The sequence below is a fragment of the Dromiciops gliroides genome, chromosome 1 (assembly GCF_019393635.1).
Source record: "Dromiciops gliroides isolate mDroGli1 chromosome 1, mDroGli1.pri, whole genome shotgun sequence".
NCBI lineage: Eukaryota > Metazoa > Chordata > Mammalia > Microbiotheria > Microbiotheriidae > Dromiciops > Dromiciops gliroides.
In genome coordinates, this window is record NC_057861.1 from 61,328,024 (window position 1) to 61,349,691 (window position 21,668).

Sequence of the window (21,668 nt, forward strand, 5' to 3'; positions counted from 1 at the left end):
CCAATTGCCTCACAAAAATAAAAATAAGATAAAATAAATTTAAAGAACCTGAATAAAATAAAAAATTTGAAAAAAAAAAAGATTAATATTGCCATTTTTAGCTGACTCATTTGGAAGGGGCCACACCTGGCCCACCCCGAGGTTACATATGCTACTGAAGTCAAAAGGAGAACTCTCCATAGGCCAGTTTTGAAGGACCTCCCCTTTGGGGGGAGCAAAGATTGAACGCTCCCTGAAGGGAGGCGGAGGGTGCTTCCAGAATGCTAGGCTTCTTCCGGAACGCCAGTGCTCTCTCGGTCTTCTGCTCTTGCAGTGGTGGCACGTGTTCGCTCTGTCTCAGGCAGCTGTTTTCCTTGGTGGCACGAGCAACTGCAGACTGTTCAGGTGTTGGTGAGTTAATTACGGAAAACCCTAAATTTTTTTGAACTAGCTTAATTGGAAACAGTCTGAGGATTGAATAGGTTAAGTTTAGAGTTAAGAGTATTTATCTGTATTTCTATTTTCCTATTTCCTTATCTTTGATTTTTTTTTTGTTTCACCTTTGTTGTTTAAGTAATTCCTAATTAATAAAATCTGATCCTTTTGTGAACTAAAGCTTAAAGGCTCCTTTCTTAGTGGCCTGTGAGAAATATCTAAAAAGGGCAGTTCAGAAGGGAGGGTGAACCAAAAAGGTCCCTCATATTTCTGGGACCCCAATATTAAGGCAAGTCACCCAAATAATGCTCCATATATCAAATTTTGGCCCTCACACTGCCCCCTGTTCTAAGTGCTTTTTAAAAATATTACCTCATCTGATTTTCACAACAACCCTGTGGGGTAGGTGCTATTATTATCCCCATTTTACAGTTATGGAAACTGAGGTAAACAAAGGTGAAGTGACTTGCCCAGGGTCACAAAGCTAGTGTCTGAGACTGGATTTGAACTCACATTATCCTGACTCCATGCCTAACACTCTATCTACTGCACTGTCAGCTAACACTAAGAGGAGATCAATAATCAATCAACAAACATTTATAAAGCACCTACTATGCTGACACTAAGAGGAAATTCATAATTGATCAACAAACATTTATAAAGCACCTACTATGTGTCAGGCACTGTGCTGAGTAAGGATGGGGACATCACCTCATCTTCTTAGCAGAGGTAAGGTGGGGAGTTCACATGTGTGTAACATTGCAGGTATTTCCAGGTGTTTTTCCCATATATTGATAAACATTGCTGGGGGGGGGGGTTCTCTTTCTTCATTTTCTTCTTTTAAGATATTCTTTGTTAGAGGAAAAAGACCTTTTTATAAAAAAAATATTTATAGCAGCTCTTTTGGTGGTGTCTAAGAATTGGAAATCAAAGGAATGCCCATCAACTGGGGAATGGTTAAACAAGCTGTGGTATATGATAGTGATGGAATATTATTTTGCTTTAAGAAATGACAAGCAGGATTATTTCAGAAAGGCATGGAAAGACTTGTATGAACTGATGTATAGTGAAGTGAGCAGAACCAAGTGAACTGTAAATGACAACTATTCTCAACAATACAGTGATCCAAGACAATCCCAAAGGACTAGTGATGAAACATACTATTCACCTCCAAATAAAGAACTGATATTGATGGAACACAGACTGAAGCCTGCTATTTTTCACTTTCATTTTTTTCTTTTATTCAAGTTTTCATGCACAAAATGACTAATATAGTAATGTTTTACATAATCATACATGTATAACCCATATCTGATTGCTTGCTGCCTCAGGGAGGTGGGAAGGGAGAGAGGGAAGGAAGGACAAAAATTAGAACTCAAAATTATAAATAAAAATGTTTATTACTGTAAATAAATACATGAATAAATAACTAGATAGATGAATAAATTAATGAATGGATGAGTAAGTAAATAAATAAATAGGTGAATAAATGGATGAATAAGTTTTTAAAAAGATATTCTTTGTTATATGGGGTGATTCACTATGTGGAAGAGGGGAAGGGATACAGAGGGAAATGTTAGCATGTAAAACAAAAGATTTCAGTAAAATTATTTTTTAAAAGGAAATGTATTGGCTTGGTCTCCATAGCTCTATACATAAACAGGCATGGAGGCAAGGGAAGGTCTGGTGAGAATTATTAGGATAATTACTTAAAACCCATTGCAAGTGGTACTTCATGTTTCAAAAGATCTGTATGTCACCAATTTGAGTATTCCTTCCAATGGTGCAGCTCCTGACCCATTCTGTACCTTTCCAACCTGTGTGATTCTCATCCTTGACCTCCCAAAAATTCTCCAGAGTATTTATCCAAAGCTCCTCTAGGTCTTTTCTTTGTGTGATATATAATTAAATTTTACACATATATCAAACAGACATACATAATATATATTTTCTACATTATTACATCTAGATATACCTAGATATATTCTAGTACATATAACTTAGTATTTTAAATCCTTTCTCTTCCTTTTTTTTAAATAAACAGGCAGGTTTTTTTATACAGGTAAATAACTTTTATAAATAACATATACATATTAATTTATATAAATAATATATATGACAAATTTGTTTAAATATAATTGCTATATAAATAAGACCTAAATAACTCATTTATGCACAACTTATATATTTATGTGTGTATATATAAAGATGTATATACATCCTATACCCTTCCCAGCACACCCTTCCCCCACGTCTTTTTTTTCCAGGTTAAACATTTTTATTTATATTTTTCTGTTCCAATCTCTATCCCTCCTTCCCTCCCTCCCCTCCCCCTTTCCTGAGGTGGCAAACAATCTGATATAGGTTATACATATATGATCATGCAAAACAACACCATATTTATCACTTAATGAAAGAACGTGAAAAATAGCATGCTTCAGTCTGTTCCATCAATATCAGTTCCTTCTTTGGAGGTGGATAAAATGTTTCATCAATATTCTTTTGGAATTGTCTTGGACTATTGTATTGTTGAGAATAGTCAAGTCATTCACAGTTCTTCATCAAACAATATTGCTGTCTCTCTGTAGTGCTCTCTTAGTTCTATTCACTTCCCAATGCATCATTTCATACATGTCTTTCCAAGCTTTTTTGTTTTTGTTTTTGTTTTTGTTTTTGTTTTGCTCCAAGCTTTTTTGAAGTCATCCTGTTTGTCGTTTCTTTTTTTGTTTTGTTTTGGTTGGTTTTGGTTTTGGTTTTGGTTTTTGGTGAGGCAATTGGGGTTAAGTGACTTGCCCAGGGTCACACAGCTAGTAAGTGTTAAGTGTCTGAGGCTGGATTTGAACTCAGGTCCTCCTGAATCCAGGGCCAGTGCTCTATCCACTGTGCCACCTAGCTGCCCCTGTTTGTCATTTCTTACTGCACAATATTCCATCACCATGATATATCACAGTTTGTTTAGCCATTCCCCAATTGATGAGCATTCATTTGATTTCCAACTATTAGACACCACAAAAAGAACTGCTATAAATACTTTTGTACAAATAGGTCTTTTTTCTCTTTTGGGGGTTGACTTTGGGATATAAACCAAGTAGTGGTATTCCTGGATCAAAGGGTATGCACAATTCTTTTTTTTTTAATTTTGTTTTGTTTTGTTTTGTTTTTTGCGGGGCAATGGGGGTTAAGTGACTTGCCCAGGGTCACACAGCTAGTAAGTGTTAAGTGTCTGATGGGCATATTTCCAAATTGGTTGAATGGTTGAATCTTTTCACAACTCCACCAACAGTGGATTAGCATCCTAATTTTCCCACAATCCCTCCAACAACCAATATTTTCCATTCTTGTTATATTTGCCATTCTAATAGGTGATATCTCAGAGTTGTGTTAATTTGCATTTCTCTGATCAAAAATTATTTAGAACATTTTTTCATATGATTATTGATAATTTTGATTTCTTTGTCTGAAAACTGCCTGTTCAAACCCTTTGATCATTTATTAATTGGGGAATGGCTTGTATTTTTTAAAATTTGACACAGTTATTTATATATTTGAGAAATGAGGCTTTTATCAGAGATATTTGTTTCAAAAACTTTTTCCGAGTTTTCTACTTGTCTTATAACCTATTACATTAGTTTTGCTTTTTCAAAAGCTTTTTAATTTTATATAATCAAAATGATCTATTTTACATTTAATTTTATTCTCTATATCTTCTTTGGTCCTAAATTCTTCCTTGTCCATAAATCTGACAGACAATTCTATACTGCTTTAATTTTCTTATGGTATCATCCTTTATTTGTAAATCATGTACCTATTTTGCCCTTATTTTAGTATACTGTGTGATATGCTGGTTTATACCTAATTTCTGCCATACTGTTTTCCAGTTTTCCCAATAGTTTTTATTAAACAATGAATCTTTGGGTTTATCATATACTAGATTACTATAGTCATTTACTATAGTATTGTTTCTATATATTCTATTCCACTGATCTACCTCTCTATTTCTTAGCCAGTACCAGATTGTTTTGATAATTACTGCTTTATAGTACAGTTTGAGATCTGGTACTGCTAGACCACCCCCCTTTGTATTTTTTTTTCATTGATTCCCATGATATCCTTGAACTTTTGTTTTTCCAGATGAATTTTGTTATTATTTTTTCTAACTCTATAAAATATTTTTGACCGTTTGATTGGTATAGCACTAAATAAATGAATTAACTTAGGCATGATTGTCATTTTATTATATTGACTCTGCCTACCCATAAGCAATTAATATCTTTCCAGTTATTTAGATCTGACTTTATTTTTGTGGAAAGTGTTTTGTAGTTCTGGTCATATAGTTGCTGTGTTTGTCTTGGGAGGTCGATACCCAAGTGTTTTATATTGGCCATAGTTATTTTAAATGGAATTTCTCTTTCTATCTGCTGTTGCTGGACTTTATTAGGAATATATAGAAATGCTGATGATTTATGTGGATTGATTTTGCATCCTGCAACTGTGCTAAAGTTGTTCATTTTAATTAGCTTTTCAGTTGATTCTCTAGGATTTTCTAACTATAACATCATGTCATCTGCAAAATGATAGTTTTGTTTCCTCATTGCCTACTCTAATTCCTTTAATTTCTTTTTCTTTTCTTACTTCTATAGCTAACATTTCTAATGAAATATTAAATAATAGATGTTTTAATGGGCATCCTTGCTTCACCCTTGATTGTACTAGAAAGGCTTTTAGGCTATCCCCATTACAGATGCTTGCTGATCATCTTAGAAAAATAATACTTATCATTTTAAGATAAGCTCCTTTTATTCCTATGTTCTCTGGTGTTTTTAATAGGAATGTGTGCTGCATTTTGTCAAAGGCCTTTTCTGCATCTATTGAGATAATCATATGATTTCTCTTGCTTTTGTTATTGATATGGTCAATTATGCTGATAGTTTTCCTAATATTGAACTAGCCCTGCATTCCTGGTATAAATCCCACCTGGTCATAAGGTATGATCTTTGTGATATATTTCTGTAATCTAGTTGCTAGTATTTTATTTAAAATTTTTGCATCAATATTCATTAGCAAAATTGGTCTATAATTTTCTTTCTCTGTTTTGGCTTTTCCTAGTTTGGGTATCAGCACCATATTTGTCTCATAAAAGGAGCTTGGTAGGACTCCTTCACTTATTTTTTTCAAATAATTTATATAATATTGTGATTAATTGTTCTTTAAATGTTTGGTAAAATTCACTTATGAATCCATCTGTCTTGGAGATTTTTTTCTTAGGAAGTTCACTGATGACTTGATCAATTTCTTTTTCTAAAATTGAGTTATTTAAATATTTTATTTATTCTGCTACTCTGGGTAATTTCTATTTTTGTAGATATTCATCCATTTCATTTAGATTGTCAAATTTATTTGCATATAATTGGGCAAAATAATTCCTAATAATTGTCTTAATTTCCTCTTCATTGGGTGATTTCACCCTTTTCATTTTTTTTCTTTTCTTTTTTCTTTTTTTGGTGGGGCAAAGAGGGTTAAGTGACTTGCCCATGGTCACACAGCTAGTAAGTTTCAAGTGTCTGAGGCTGGATTTGAACTCAGGTCATCCTGAATACAGGGCCAGGGCTTTATCTACTGCACCACCTAGGTGCCCCCATCCCTTTCATTTTTGATACTAGTAATTTGGTTTTCTTCTTTTCTTTTTTTATCAAATTAATAAGTTTCTAGTTTTATTTATTAATTCAATGGTTTTCTTACTTTCAATTTTATTAATCTCTCCTTTGATTTTCAGGATTTCCAATTTGGTGTTTAGTTGAGGATTTTTAATTTGTTCATTTCCTAGTTTTTTTAGTTGTATGCCCAAATCATTGATCTGCTTCTTCTCTATTTTATTGATGTAAGTTATTAGGGATATAAATTTTCCCCTAAGAACTGCTTTCGTGGCATCCCATAAATTTTGATATGTTGTCTCATCATTGTCAATTTCTTTAATGAAATCAATTGTTTCTATGATTTGTTCTTTGACCCACTTGTTTTTGAGAATCATATTATTTAATTTCCAATTGGTTTTTATCTCATTTCAATTGTGCATTATTTAATAAAATTTTATTACATTATGATATGAAAAGGGTGTGTTTATTAGTTCTACTTTTCTGCATCTGGTTGTTAGATTTTTATTCCCTAATACATGGCCAATTTTTGTGTAAGGCCCATGTACTGAGAAGAAGGTATATTCCTTTCTATTTCCATTCAGTTTTCTCCAGAGATCTGTCATATCTAATTTTTCAAGAATTTTATTCTTTTCCCTAACTTCTTTCTTATTTATTTTTTCAGTTAGATTTATCCAGCTCTGAAAGGGGAATTTTAAGGTCTCCCCCTAGGATAATTTTATCATCTATTTCCTCCTGTAACTCATTCAACTTCCCCTTCAAAAATTTAGATGCTACACCATTTTGTGCATACATGTTAAGTATTGATATGACTTCATTTTCTATGGTACCTTTCAGCAAGATATAGTTTCCTGGGGGCAGCTAGGTGGCACAGTGGATAAAGCACAGGCCCTGGATTCAGGAGTACCTGAGTTCAAATATGGCCTCAGACACTTGACACTTACTAGCTGTGTGACCCTGGGCAAGTCACTTAACCCCCATTGCCCTGCAAAAAAAAAGTAAATTAAATTAAATTTATATATTTTTTTTTCCTTCTTTATCTCTTTTAACTAGATCTATTTTTGCTTTTGCTTTGTCTGAAAACATTATTTCTACCCCTGCATTCTTTGCTTCAGCTGAAGCATAATAGATTTTGTTCCAGCCCTTTACATTTACCTTGTGTGTATCACTCTGTTTTAAATATGTTTCTTGTAAACAACATATTGTAGGATTTGGGTTTTTAATCCATTCTGCTACCCACCTCCATTTAATGGGTGAGTTCATCCCATTCACATTTATAATCATGATAACTGTTTATTTCTCTCCACACTATTTTTCACCTATTTATCCTTCCCACTCTGACCCACCCACCCTCTCCCTTCCCACAATTGTTTTACTTATGATCACTGCCTTCCCCAATATCCTCTCCCTTGTATCTGTCCCCCCCTCCTCCTTCTATTATCACCATCCCCTTTTTGAACTTCCTTATAGGGTAAAATAGATTTCTATATCAAACTGAGTGTTTGTTATTCCCTCTTTGAGCCAACTTTTATGAGAGTAAGGTTTAATCTTTGCCCATATCCCCCATCTTCCCCTCCAATATGATAGGATTTTTTTTAATTTTTATTTTTTATGCCTCTTTGTGTGTGTGTGTTCACCGCATTCAGTTTCTCCCCTCCTACTTCTTCCCTGCAATTTCTTTTTAGCCCTTTATTTTGTTTTCTGTGGTGTCATATTATCAATGTCACCTTATAATCACATCCTCTGTCTACATATATTCTTTCTAATCATTCTTATATTACAGTTTTAAGACTTACAAATATTATCATAGCTTAAATATTACTTTTTTACTCCAACCTCTTTACATATACTCTTTTTCTTTTCTTTTCTTTTCTCTTCTTTTTTTTTCTTTTTTTTTTTTTTTTTTTTTTTTTTTTTGGTGAGACAACTGGGGCCAAGTGACTTGCTCAGGGTTACACAGCTAGTAAGTGTTAAGTGTCTGAGGTTGGATTTGAACTCAGGTCCTCCTGACTCCAGGGAAAGTGCTCTATCCACTGCGCCACCTAGCTGCTGCTACATATACTCTTAATTGCACTAATAATTGCTTTTACAATGAAGTTATTGAGACTTACAAACATCATACAGAACTAGAAATAGTGTAACCTTGTTAAATTTTTTACAATTTTTTTTCTTGTTTCTTTTTTACCTTTTTATATTTCACTTGAACTTTGTATTTGGAAGTCAAATTTCCCATTCAACTCTGGCCTTTTAATCAAAAATGCTTGAAATTCCTCTATTTCATTAAATATCCATTTCCCCCCTGAAAGATTATATTCAATTTTGCTAGGTATGTAATTCTTGGTTGTAAACCTTACTCCTTTGCCTTCCAGCATATTATATTCCAAGCCCTGTGATTTTTTTAGCATGGAAACTGCCAAATCCTGTGTAATTCTGACTATAGTTCCATGGTATTTGAATTGTTTCTTTTTGGTTAATGGCAATACTTTTTCTTTTATCTGTGAGTTTTGAAATTTGGCTATGATGTTCTGGGGAGTTTTCATTTTTGGGACCTCTTTCAGGGATGATCAGTGGATTCTTTCAATTTCTGTTTTGCCCTCTAGTTCTAATATTTCAGGGCAATTTTCCTTGATAATTTCTTGAAAGATATTGTCAAGGCTTTTTTTTTTGTTGTTAATGGCTTTCAGGTAGTCCAACAATTCTTATATTATCTCTCCTAGATCTATATTCTGGATCAGTTGTTTTCTCAATGATAAATTTTACAAATTTTTTCTTTTCTGATTTTGTTTTACTACATCTTGATGTTTTATAGAGTCACTAGTTTCCATTTGCCCAATTTTAATTTCTAAAGAATTATTTTCTTCATTGACACTTTGTAATTCCTTTTCCATTTGACTCATTTCCATTTCCATTTGACTAAATCTGTTTTTAGGGAGTTATTTTACTCAGTAATTTTTTGTATTTTAATATTATTATTTTGTATTTCTTTTTCATGGTTCTCCTGCATTACTTCCAATCTTTCCTCAAATTCTCTAATTTGATTTCAAAGTCCTTTTTAAACTCTTCTAGGAATTTATTTTGAACCTAAGACCAATTTGCACTTCTCTTTGAAGGTTCACCTGTATCTATTTTGTTACTGTCGTCCATGCTTGTGCCTTGATATTTCCTATCATTGAAGTAACTGTCAATAGTCAAACTTTTTTCATTGTTTTTTTACTTATTTTTGTGCCAGCCACTTACTGAGTTGCTAAAGTTAACAGTCTTTTTGGTAGTTGGCCCTGGAGGAGTGATCGTGTTGATTGTCTGGCCCAGGGATGGGATCTTGCTTCTAGATTGTTATGGTAACCAACTATTCTGGTAGCAGGCCCTGGAAGTGTAATTTTGTTGTGATCTGCTGAATCCCTGGGGCTGGTTTGCTCTGGAAATGGTCTCTCTGCTGGGAGGTCACAAGGGTGGGAATCTGTTGTTGACCTGCTTGAGTAGTGCTTCACTACTGTTCAGCAGGCTCAGAGCCTGCTCTGTTGCAAGCCCCTGCCGAGAGCCCAGAAGCTGTTGCTGTTGTTGCTGCTTCTGGACCTCACTTCCCTCCCACCTGGGTAAGACAGACTTTTCCTACTGGGCTGATAGGTTGTTTCCCTGCTCCTCGGGCACTTCAGGGGCAGCTTTATGTCAGTTTAGAGGGGAAATCTGGAAGAGCTGCAGTGGGTTGCTTCCTCACTCTGTTATCTTGGCTCCAGAACACTCTAGGTCTTTTTTTAAGCATTTTTTTATACCAAGGCCACACCAAGGAAGTCCATTTTTTTAACTGTTGATCTCACCACATGACCTGGCCACCTCCTTTTCTGGTCATACACATACAAGTTGATACCTTTTATGCCCCTCTTTGGATACCAACCGTTGTTGAAAACAAACCTCAAGGGACACACCCGCTGTAAAGCCTAGGCTAGGTACTCAGCCTCTTTGCGCTCTGAACCAGAGGTATCAAACCTGCGGTTTCATTGCCTCCCTGACACTCTGGAGAATGGCAGAGCAAGATTACAAAATTAAAATATAATTGGGAAATATTTGACAAAAGAAATAAAAAGACAACAGAACATAGATAATGTTCATTTGTGACTTCCCAAGTCATATGGGGCCCACAGGGATCCTTGTGTTCAATTAAGTAATCAGCTTCTATTTGAGTCTGTTGAGCTCTCTTGTTACAGCTTTCTAAAACTAGATAATGTTGCTGACTAATAGAGAAGGGTTCCTAATCTGGGAATTTCCTATTCTGATGAAACAACAGATCAATTCCCCATCCCTACCCTACAGTGATTAAGGCTGCCTTTCCACATAAGAAAGGTCCAGTCTTGGGAAGAACTTCCAAAAGGTGGTGTTCAGGCTTTGCTCCTCCTCTAAACCTCTTATCACTAGAATTTCTGCCCTGGGTTTCTACAATCTTGACTCATGGCTGCCTCCCTGGCACAGCCTATTATTTCAGAGAGGCAGTAGCCACACTTTCCTTCACTTTCTATTTTTAGTATATGACCTAACAGTCTGAGAGAGCAACCAAGAAAACAAATGAAATCTTTAGCTGCCTTGAGAAGCAATCAGGTCCTTACCAGGTGTACCAACCTCCTATGACTTACACCCTCTGTCCTATGGACAGAGGAACATTATAACTAGTATAACAGTGATCTATAATATTTATACAAATATAAATAGAGAATATTTATACTACCATGGAAAAATTTGACCATACATTAGTATAATTCAAACATTATAGAGCTAAAGAATAAAGCACCAGGTGCTAGAGGCAAATGGTTGTGTAACCAACCAGGTGCATAAGGGAAGTCTTCCCAAAGGAGCCAACATCTGAGTTAGGTTTTACAGGAGAAGGAAGAATGCAACAAAGAGAGAGAAGGGAGGACACTCTAGGCATGGGAAATAAATTGGGTGAAGACATGGAGGCAGGAAAGCATGAGGTGTAGAGTGGGGTTAAGGTCCAGGTTGACTGGAGCATAACGTTTGCTCTTTCTACCACAACACAAAGAATAAAGCCTCATCAGGTGGAAAAGTTGATCTAGAACAAGAGTTCTTAGCCTAGAGTCTACTCGGGTTGATGACGAGATTTTTGGGAGTCCATGAACTTGAATGGGGGGAAATGACATCTTTATTTTCACTAACCTCTCACTGAAATTTAGCATTTCCTTCAATTATGAATGTAGACAACAAACCATGATATTATTAAGCTTCAGCAGACTGCCAAAGGGGTCCATGATACCTATCTACCTACCTATACAAACAAACAAATGAAAAATAAATAAATAAGTAGATAAATAAATTAATGAATGGATAGATAGATAAGTGAATGAATGAACAAACAAGTAAATAAATAGATAAATAAGTAAATGAATGAATAAATAAATGCATTGATGAATGCATGAATGGATGAATAATAAATGAATGAATGAGTGTGTACATAAATAAATACATAAATGAATGAAGAAGTGAATGAATGGATAGGTGGGTAGATAAATAAATTAGCAAACAAATGTACAGATGAATGGATGGATTGATGGATGGATGGATGAATAAAAAGAATTAGAGCTCCTGGTTTAGAAAGTATATTCCTGGCCTCCTGGAGAGACCTCAAAGAAGAAAGTATTGGCAATGACCTCCTTCACTTTATCTGTGGATGATGAGCTCCTCATCAGTGGAGCTCTGCAAGCAGAGGCAGGATAACCCTCATGGGGATGTTATAAAGACATTTTTTTTATGTGGATAGACCCCTTCCACTACAAATCCTAATGTGGAGATAACACTCCCACTTCCAACCTGACAAGGATGTCATGAGAAAAAAAAATTTTTTTTAACTTTTAAGGCAAAAAAAAACTGAAGAAGGTGATGTTTACTAGCATAGCACCCCATTTGGGACTACTCCCCCCAACTCACACTAGGAAGGCAGAGTAGGGGAGTTATTGCCAGGACTTTGATTGTAAACCAATGTTTAATTTGGTTAGCAAATTGGTCATTATTATGTAAACAAACTCTACTTTTCAACTTAATATGCAAAACATGCTCATGTAAATGATACATTTTTGCAGTCCTAAACTAACAAAATAGCATGAGATCAGGAGATAGTGCAAAATGTCATAGTTATTTCCATTTTCCCCAGAATTTCTTTCCATCTTCACAAACCCAAGAAAATAGTCTTTGAAAAATACTTATTTTCTCATGATTCCAAAATTATAAGAAATTTTGCATTGATTCTCTTTTGTCACATTCTCTGACAAAAATAAATCTCCCCTTCTGACTCTGTGAAGGCAAAGAATTGTTTTTCCAACTTTTTTGCTTCTCCTTCACATTGCTAATGCAGAGACATTAACACCTCTCCACTCCCTCTTTTTAAAAAGTGTATGCCTTTAATATTTTCATTTTGTTTTTATTTTTTGTTTTTTCTTTCTTGTGGTTTTTCTCTTTTGTTCTGATTTTTCTTTCATGGCATGACTAATGCAGAAATATGTTTAATGTGATTGTACATACATACAATATATTCCAAAGGTTTGTCATGCCGGGGTGGGAGTGGAGATAAGCTCCCACTCTCTATAAAATGCTCCAATAGCGTGCATCTCAAATAACCTCTGACAACTGAAGCCCAACTCCTGGCCTTCTCGTGGCAGAACTGTTTCCACTAACAGGAGAAGGGGCGAAGGTGAGCCACTGGCGCCTTAAAAACCAGTCGCTTCGGGCAGGTGGGGCTCGTTAGCCTTGGCAGGCAACCCACCTAGGGAAAGGAACCCTGATTTTAAACTTCTGCTGCCTTGCAGCTATACCTATATATGGGAAAGGCTTCGAGAGTTAACCCTGAGGAAAAATCAGGAGTCGGAGTCCCTTAGGCAGTTGGATGTTGGACATCACATCCCCCTGGCAACTCCTGCGGCAGCACTGGTGACAAACTGCATTGGCTCTGCCTCTCCTTTGGATCCACCAGTGTCATGGAGAGGGAAAACCTGCTGCATGGGCAACAACTTGTTTTCCATATTGATCTGCCCAGGCCAGCACCCTGGAGAGGACACTCAAGCTACTCCTCATGGGGTAGATACAACCATGGGATGCGGCAGTTATCAGTTATAAGTCACTCAGGAGCTACAGCTCCCATATCGGACTGCACAACCACACCGTGGCCTATAGCTCTTCAAGGCACTGATCCATGGTCGTCCTCGACTAGTGGAGGCCTACTACTACATATATAACCTATATCAGATTTCTTGCTGTCTTAGGGAAGGGGGGTAAAGGGGAGGGGGGGAATTTGGAACTCAAAATATTACAAAAATGAATGTTGAAAACTATGGGGGTGGGGGGATTCATGCCTTTTATTTTTTATAACATCCATTTCCAAATATATCCATGCTTAGCAGTGGGATCACTGAGTCAAAGAGTACAGACTTTTTAGTGTAATTACAACTTGTATAGAATCATTGGATCAATTTCCAGCTCTGCCAACAGGGCATCAGTGTGCCTGTCTTTCAAACACCATTTCAACCCTTTGTTGGCTTCATCAATTTGCTGGGTGTGAGACAAAGCATCGGAATTGTTTGATTTGTATTTCTCTCATTAGTGATTGGAGGAAGCTTTCACATGTTGTTCATAGTTTGTAGTACTTTGGTGAAATGTTTGCTCATATCCTTCAAGCATTTACCTGTCCGCTGAGGACCAAAATCTTCCTGGCTTTCTTCCAGATTTATTTTTTCTATCTTGTCTTGAAATTCCTCATATTTGTTATTATTATTTTATTAATAATAACAAATGTGTCTTATATAAGGAAATTATGAGAATTGTGCAATATCACTGCAGGCTTCAAAACCTTCACACCTACTGAATATTTAGTAAGAATGTCCTGCTAGCTAGAATTACATACCAGAACAGATGAAAAGGTCCCTTACTGCAAATAAAGATTTCAAAATCTCCTTGAGAATTTAACACAAGAAAAAAAACAACATACTATATTAGGATGACCACTGTCTCAGGCTCAACTGCTACCCATAATTGCCCTGACATGATATGGATCCGTAAAAGCCTAACTACAAAGCTGCTAGGTGGTGCCATCGTGCATAGAGCACGATGTCTGAAGTCAGGAAAACCAGAGTTTGAATCCAGCCTCAGACACTGACTGTGTTCCCCTGGGTAAATCACTTCAACTGTCTTGCCTTAGTTTCCTCATCTGTAAAATGAAGATAAAGATACTTGCTGGGGCAGCTAGGTGGCACAGTGGATAAAGCACCAGCCCTGGATTCAGGAGGACCTGAGTTCAAATCCAGCCTCAGATACTTGACACTTACTAGCTGTGTGACCCAGGGCAAGTCACTTAACCCTCATTGCCCCGCCCAAAAAAAAACACCAAACAAACAAACAAGATACTTGCCTCCCAGGGTTGTTATGAGGATCAAATGAGATAATATTTGTAAACTTTAAAGTGTTATATAAATGCTATTATTACCAATGACATATGTCATCACACCTAATACTCATCTTGATACCACATGCAATGAAAAAATTTCAAAATATAGAAGAAATCAAAATATCTTGGAATAGAATGAGATGTATCCACTGTTATCATCATGTCTACTACTAGATTATCCTAAGGATGCTTTCAGTGAGTGCATGTAGCATTTTAAAGCTTAAAAAGTGCTTTACAAATATTATCTCACTTGATCCTCACAACCACCCCGGGAGTACCTAGGTACTGTACTATTATCCCTATTTTACAGATGAAGAAGCTGGGGTGCAACTCTGTAAGAAACAGATAAACTGTGGCAGGACACCCAGTCTGGTGCAAAGCAGGAAGGCCTTTATTTTCAATCTTGCAAGAAGGGGCACACACTCAATAGCAGTTGTGTGCATGCCTATGCTTGTTACACACCCAGTTTATATAGGTCCCTAACAAAACAAAACAAAAAATCTCTGCCCCCTTTCACCTAAACTGGTTACTTCAGGGTTCACATTCTTCACGATACTTCTAAAAATGTATACCCTGTCCCCCAAATGTTTATTTATTCCATTAAGCATTTCCCAATTAAATGTTTTTTAATTTAACAATCATTTTAAAAAATTTTAAGTTCCAAATTCTTTCTCTCCCTCACCCCTTGAGAAAGAAAGTAATATGATACTGATTATACACATGAAATCATGCAAAACATATTTCCATATTAGCCATGTAAAGCTATATTCTTTCAGGCTTCTTCCAGGAAATTACCTGTGTAAAAAAAAAAAATGACCACAAAAATAACATCTTTAAGCGTCTCTTCCATAAATCCGCTTTTACCCATTCTCTACCCAATTAATCCTCAGGTTGGTATCAGGTTGGGGAGTGCCTAGAATCACTCTGGAGCTGACTTCTTGGATCCCAGGGAGTAATTTGAGCAGAGGAAGAGCCCAATGAACCTATGCTTTTGGGGAATGAATATATTGGTACTTGTCTGCCTTGATTGGATAGGAGAGAGCCTGAAATGAGGTAAAATGAGGAAACTTCCATCGAATTGAATTATATTTAACTCTGCCTTTTCTTGCTATGTATAGGTACAAAGAAAAGCAGAAGGTGTACAGGTGGATTTTCCAGTGCACTAAACTAAATAACAACTGCCTAAGGCCTTAAGGGCAGTTAGGTAGCACAGTGGATAGGAATGCTGGGCCTGGAGTGAGGAGTTCAAATCTGGTCTCAGACACTTTCCAGCTGTGTGACCTTGGGCAAGTCACTTCACCCTGTCTGCTTTAGTTTCCTCATCTGTAAAATGAGCTAGAGAAGGAAATGGTGGGGCAGTTAGGTGGCGCAGTAGATAAATCACTGGCCCTGGATTCAGGAGTACCTGAGTTCAAATCTGACCTCAGACACTTGATACTTACTAGCCATGTGACTCTGGGCAAGTCACTTAACCCCCATTGCCCTGCAAAAAAAAAAAAAAAAAAAGGAAATGGCAAACCACTCCAGGATCCCTGCCAAGAAAACCCCAAATGGGGTCCCAAAGAATTGGATCCTACTAAAAATGACGGAATAACAACAGGAAGGCCTTCTTATTGGTGATATTATGAAGGAAAGTTTTAAAAGCAAAGAAAATAACCAGACTTTAGAGGAAAGACGCCCAATATAGAAGAGGTCACAAACTCCAGCAAGTTTTCAGCCACAGCAAAAATCTAGAAGGTGATATCTTCTTCAGTGTGATTGAAGATTCTCCCCTCCAAGTCCCCTAAATGTATATGGCAGAGCCAAAACTCACCTGGTGATGGCCCTACAGTATGTATGTATGTATGTTTGTCTTTCTTTCTCGAAGAGGACTATGACGTAGGGAGGTGATGTCATGGCTTGCACTTAACTGGATTTAAATGAGGCAAGACTATGCAACATCACCAACCTCACTCTCTCCTCCAGAGCCATCTGGGTCCAGTGGCAAGATATACATCAAGACAACCAGAAATAGCCCTGGATGTTTTAAGGCGAATGGGGATAAATGACTTGTCCAAGATCACACAGCTAGTAAGTGTCTAAGGTGAGATTTGAACTCAGGCCTCCTGACTCCAGGGCCTGTGCTTTATCCACTATGACACCTAGCTGCCCCTAGCCCTACAGAATCATCCACTGGAGAACCATTACCTAGGTCACCTGTCAGCCCGGGGCAGGATCAGAGTCCAATGATTTCCTTCTTTCTTCCTGAAACTTTGAAAATGGGAGGCCAAGGAGCAACTCCATAAAAAAGACATTCAGATTGTGATGGAAGCAAGATAGCAGACAAGGAGAAGAAGAAGAAGAAGGAGAGCATCTTAGACCTGTCCAAGTACATCGACAAGACCATCTGCGTGAAGTTCCAGGGAGGCCGAGAGGCCAGTGGAATCTTAAAAGGATTTGACCCTCTGCTGAATCTGGTACTTGAAGGCACCACTGAATATATGAGAGATCCCGATGACCAGTACAAGCTCACTGAAGACACTCATCAGCTGGGCCTGGTGGTCTGCAGAGGGATGGCATGGAGGCCATTCCAAACCCTTTCATCCAGCAGCCCCTGGCTTCCTCCATACAGACCTGATGGCTTCTCGGCAGCTCTGTTGAAGAGAGCTTGGAGGTTTCAGTTTGGCAGGGAAATACCTTCCTTTTCTGAAAGGACTCAGTGACCTTCCCTCATTACAACTCACCGGCTGGGAGAGAAGAGACTTTTTTTTTTGGATGTATTTTTTTCCTAATAAAATTACAAAGCAGAAAAGAAAAAAAAAAAGACATTCAGGTACAGGCTGGGAAACAGCATGAACTGGGTAGAGGAAGCAGAGACTGCAGACCTTCCTTACCAGGAGTGGCAGGGTACCATCAATAAGGAATCTCAAAACCACTATGTTCATTTCAGTTTCATTGCCACAAACCACCCAAAATTGAGATTTCACACTGTGCCCAAGAACAGCCTTGTTATTCTAGACTTCTAATCCTGTACTTAATTAATTCCAGCTCCACTTTACAGGAATTAACATCAGTATGAATAATCAGGGGTCAGGGGAATTTAAAAAGGAGATTAGAATATCTATGGGTTGTGTCAAAGAATTAATTAATTAATACTAACTTCTGCATTTTAGGCAAAAATGTACCAGAAACAAGTATGTTTGGGTTTTTTAATTAATTTAACATTATTCTAACTCCAAGCATTTTTAGCTTAGAGGGAGAAATGTCCAAACTGGCATAGTCCCCACCATAACCTGGGATGTGTCTCTACCCCAAGATAATTTGAGGTAACGTTTATAAGAATCTTGAATAAGGAAAAGGCCACAATGTATTAAAATACAGTTTGGGGGTAAATATTCTAGAACAATAGCCATTTATTCTTCTATTAAAACTATTGGAGGAACTCATGACACGATTGCTTCAAAAAACATCCAAATAAGGTCATAGGAAAATGCCCAGAGCAGCAAAACTCACAGAAGAATGTGCTGAAGTTATCTTCTAACCAAGAACAGCTTGGAAGGTCAGAAGGAGAGAGCTGCTGTGCAGATACAAGAGTCGGGCCCAACCCCACAGTCACCCTGACACAGATCCAGTCCCAGGAAGGCCTCACCAGAGAAGCAGATCCCCAGAGCCTCTGAATCAGCTGCAGCACCAGTGTCATCTGGAACTAAGCTCACAGTCTGGTGAGTGGGCTGAGCCCTAAGCAGGGGAGAGACTACAGGGGTCTATGCTGGTGCTAAGGCATAACTTGGATTTTACACCCCTGCTGAAAACCAGGTGGTAGGCTCAAGTAGAAGTGGCCCAGGTGGGGGAGGGGCACAGACTCATCGGAGCTAACAACCACAACACACAAAGCTGGTTGATTAGCAAGTTGGTCTGGGGTCATCTAGGACCAGGAAAAAGGCCGGGCGAGGGAAGAACCTGATTCTCCTTAAATCATACCACCTGAGATTTCTGAAGCTTGGGATATTGCAGCCTGGAAACAGTGCCCCACGTTAAGGAGCTAAAAGTCTAGTAAAAGAAAGGCAAGATGAGCAGACAGAGAAAGGTGAGGATCATAGAAAGTTTCTTCAGTAACAAGGAAGACCAAGGGGCACCCTCAGAGGAAGATGTCAACATCAGGGCCCCTATATCTAAAGCTTCCAAGAAAAATACGAATTGGTCTCAGGCCATAGAGGTGCTCAAAAGGGACTTTTGAAGATAAAATTAGAGAGGTAGAGGAAAAAATGGAAAGAGAAATGAGGGTGATGCAGGAAAGACTTGAGAAAAAAGTTAATATCTTGAAAAGTCAAATGGAAAAGGAGGTACAAAAGCTCTCTGATGAAAATAATTGCCTAAGAATTAGGATTGAACAAATGGAAGCCAGTGACTTTATGAGAAACCAAGACACAATAAAGCAAATCCAAATGAATAAAAAAATAGAGGGCAATGTGAAATATCTTCTGGGAAAAACTTCCAACCTGGAAAATAGGTCCAGGAGAGATCATTTGAAAATTATTGGTCTACCTGAAAACCATGATCAAGGAAAGAGCTTAGACATCATCTTCCAAGATATTCTCAGGGAAAATTGCCCTGAAATTCTAGAAGAAGAAGCTAAAATAGAAATTGAAAGAATCAACTGATCACCTCCAGAAAGAGATCCCACAAAGAAAATTCCTAGGAATATTATAGCCAAATTCCAGAGCTCTCAGGTCAAGGAGAAAATATTGCAAGCTGCCAAAAAGAAAGAATTCAAGTACTGTGGAGCCCCAGTCAGGATAGCACAAGATCTAGCAGCTTCTACATTAAAGGCCTGGAGGGCATATTCCAAAGGGCAAAGGAAATGGGATTACAACCAAGAATCACCTACCCAGCAAAACTCAGCATTATCTTTCAGCGTAAAAAATGGGACTTTAATGAAAAAGAAGACCTTCATATATTTGTGATGTAAAGGCCTGAACTGAATGGCAAATTTGACTTTCAGATACAAGACCCTAGAGAACCATAAAAAAAAAAAAATTGGAGTTGGGGGACATACCTGGGGTCCTACAGTGGGCAACTGTCTTGTGTCTGAGGCCAGGTTTTGGCGGGGATCCCCCTGGGTCCAGGGGTGATGATTTGTCCACTATGTCACTTACCTAGATGATAACATCTTTAGGGTTAAATTGAGGGGTGAAGGGAATTCACTGGGGGAGGGGGAAGGGCAGAAGCGAAATCCTACAGGAAAATAACAGGAAAAGGCTTATGGAGTGGGGGAAGAAATGGGAGAGGAGCAGGGCAGTAAATGAACTTTACACTCATCAGAAAAGGCTCAAAGATCTTAAACTCATCAGAGCTGCCTCAAGGAGGGACTAACAGACATACCCAACTGGGTGGAGTAATCTATTTAATCTGGGCAGTAAATGAGCCTAACACTCACCAAAATTGGCTCAAAGACCTCAATCTCACTAGAATTGGCTCAAGGAGGGAATAATGGACACACTCAATTGGGTGGAGTAATCTCTATAACGCTGCAGGAAAATAGGAGGAGAAAGGGATAAAGAGAGAGGGGCAAAAGAAGGAAGGGCAGAGTGGGGGAGGGGACAGACAGAAGCAAATCCCTTTGGAAGAGTGATAGGATGAAAAAAGATGGATAATAGAATAAATGTCATGGGGAAGGGAATACGATGGAAGGGAAACAGTTAACAATAGTAATCATGAAAAAGAGAAAAGGGGTAAAAATTGTACAAAAAATATTTATAGCAACTCTTGGTGGAGGCTAAGAATTGAGAATCAGGGGAATATCCATCAATTGAGGAATGATGGAAAAAACTGTGTTATATGACTGTAGTGGAATGGACTTGTGCTACAGCAAATGACAAACAGGATGATCCCCAAAAAACCTTGAAAGACTAACGAACATCGATGTATAGTGAAGTGAGCAGAGCTAAGAGGACATTGTGCGTAGTGACAGCAGTATTGTTCAATGAGTAATTGTTAATGACTTAACTACTCTCAGCAGTACAATGATCCAAGACAATCCCAAGGAACTAATGAAGAAGCATACTATGCACCCCTATAGAAAGAACTGATAAAAAGAACACTTGTGGATTGTACATATGTAACCTGATTGCGATCTTGTGGAGGGGGGAGGAAAGGGAGGGAGGGAGGGAGAAAAATTTGGAACTCTAAATCTTATGAAAATGAATGTTGAAAACTACCCTTACATGTAAATGGAAAATAAAATAAATGTTCGTTGAAAAAAAAACTATTGGAATTATTGAATTCCCTCCTTGGCAACTCTTCTCCAGAACTGAAAAGCCTTCATCCTCTTGATCTTTAATTCCTCTTGGATCTCTCCTCCTGACTCTCTGAACTTTCTCCTGTTCACCCTAGAAGTTCACTCTGCCCCTCTGGCCCCCTCCTCTGATTGCTCAGTTCCTCCCAGAACCTCCATTTTAAGGAAGGTAGTCAGGCCAGCCTTGTTCATTTTTTTTTCATTCCTCTATGAGCCCCACTCCTGAATCTCTGAATTCTCTCCACAAGTGTGCATTCTCTATCCCCAGCCTTCTCATCCCACCATTCATTTCCTTTTGAGGTGTTGTTTTCTTGAAGTGGCCAGCACTTCAGGTCTGGGGAACGCAAAAGGGGGCAGAAGGAGAAACAAACAACAGGAGGTCATTCTTTCTAAAATGCAGTAAGCTCTACTCTACTACTACTGCTTTATTTCCCAGCTTAACAATTCTCTTATATAGTAAAACAAAGCATGAGTTCATGATAACATTTTTTGAATCACAAAACCATTCATCAAATTATAATTGAGAGTTACAGCATATTCCCAGGAACGGTTACAAGATAGTGAGACCACCTGGATTCTTGTTTAATCTTACGGCCCCAAGAACTTTTCCTCTTAGCATTTTGTTATTCTGTATTCCTCACTCCCTGTCCTTGATTCTCAGAACACTTTAACAGATCCTTGACATGCCTAAAGGTTTGGGCTTTTAACCATTCCTCCTCAAGCCTAAAGGTTTGGGCATAACACCAGGGAGGGGAACTTAAGAGAAGGCCTCTGGCCCTCTGAGTTCTTTACATCTCCCCCTTTTGTTTCTTCAAGGGATGTGGAGTGTTTCCTTGATGAAACAGTAAAAAATGACAGAATATAATACCCTATGCTATGTTAATAACAATAT

The 21,668-nt window shown here is 37.8% G+C and overlaps 1 pseudogene; it reads left to right on the top strand.

Annotated features, from left to right (window-relative positions):
* Window positions 1-260: 260 nt before the first annotated feature.
* LOC122745293 lies at window positions 261-17,119 on the top strand (annotated as a pseudogene).
* The last annotated feature ends 4,549 nt before the right edge of the window (window positions 17,120-21,668 follow it).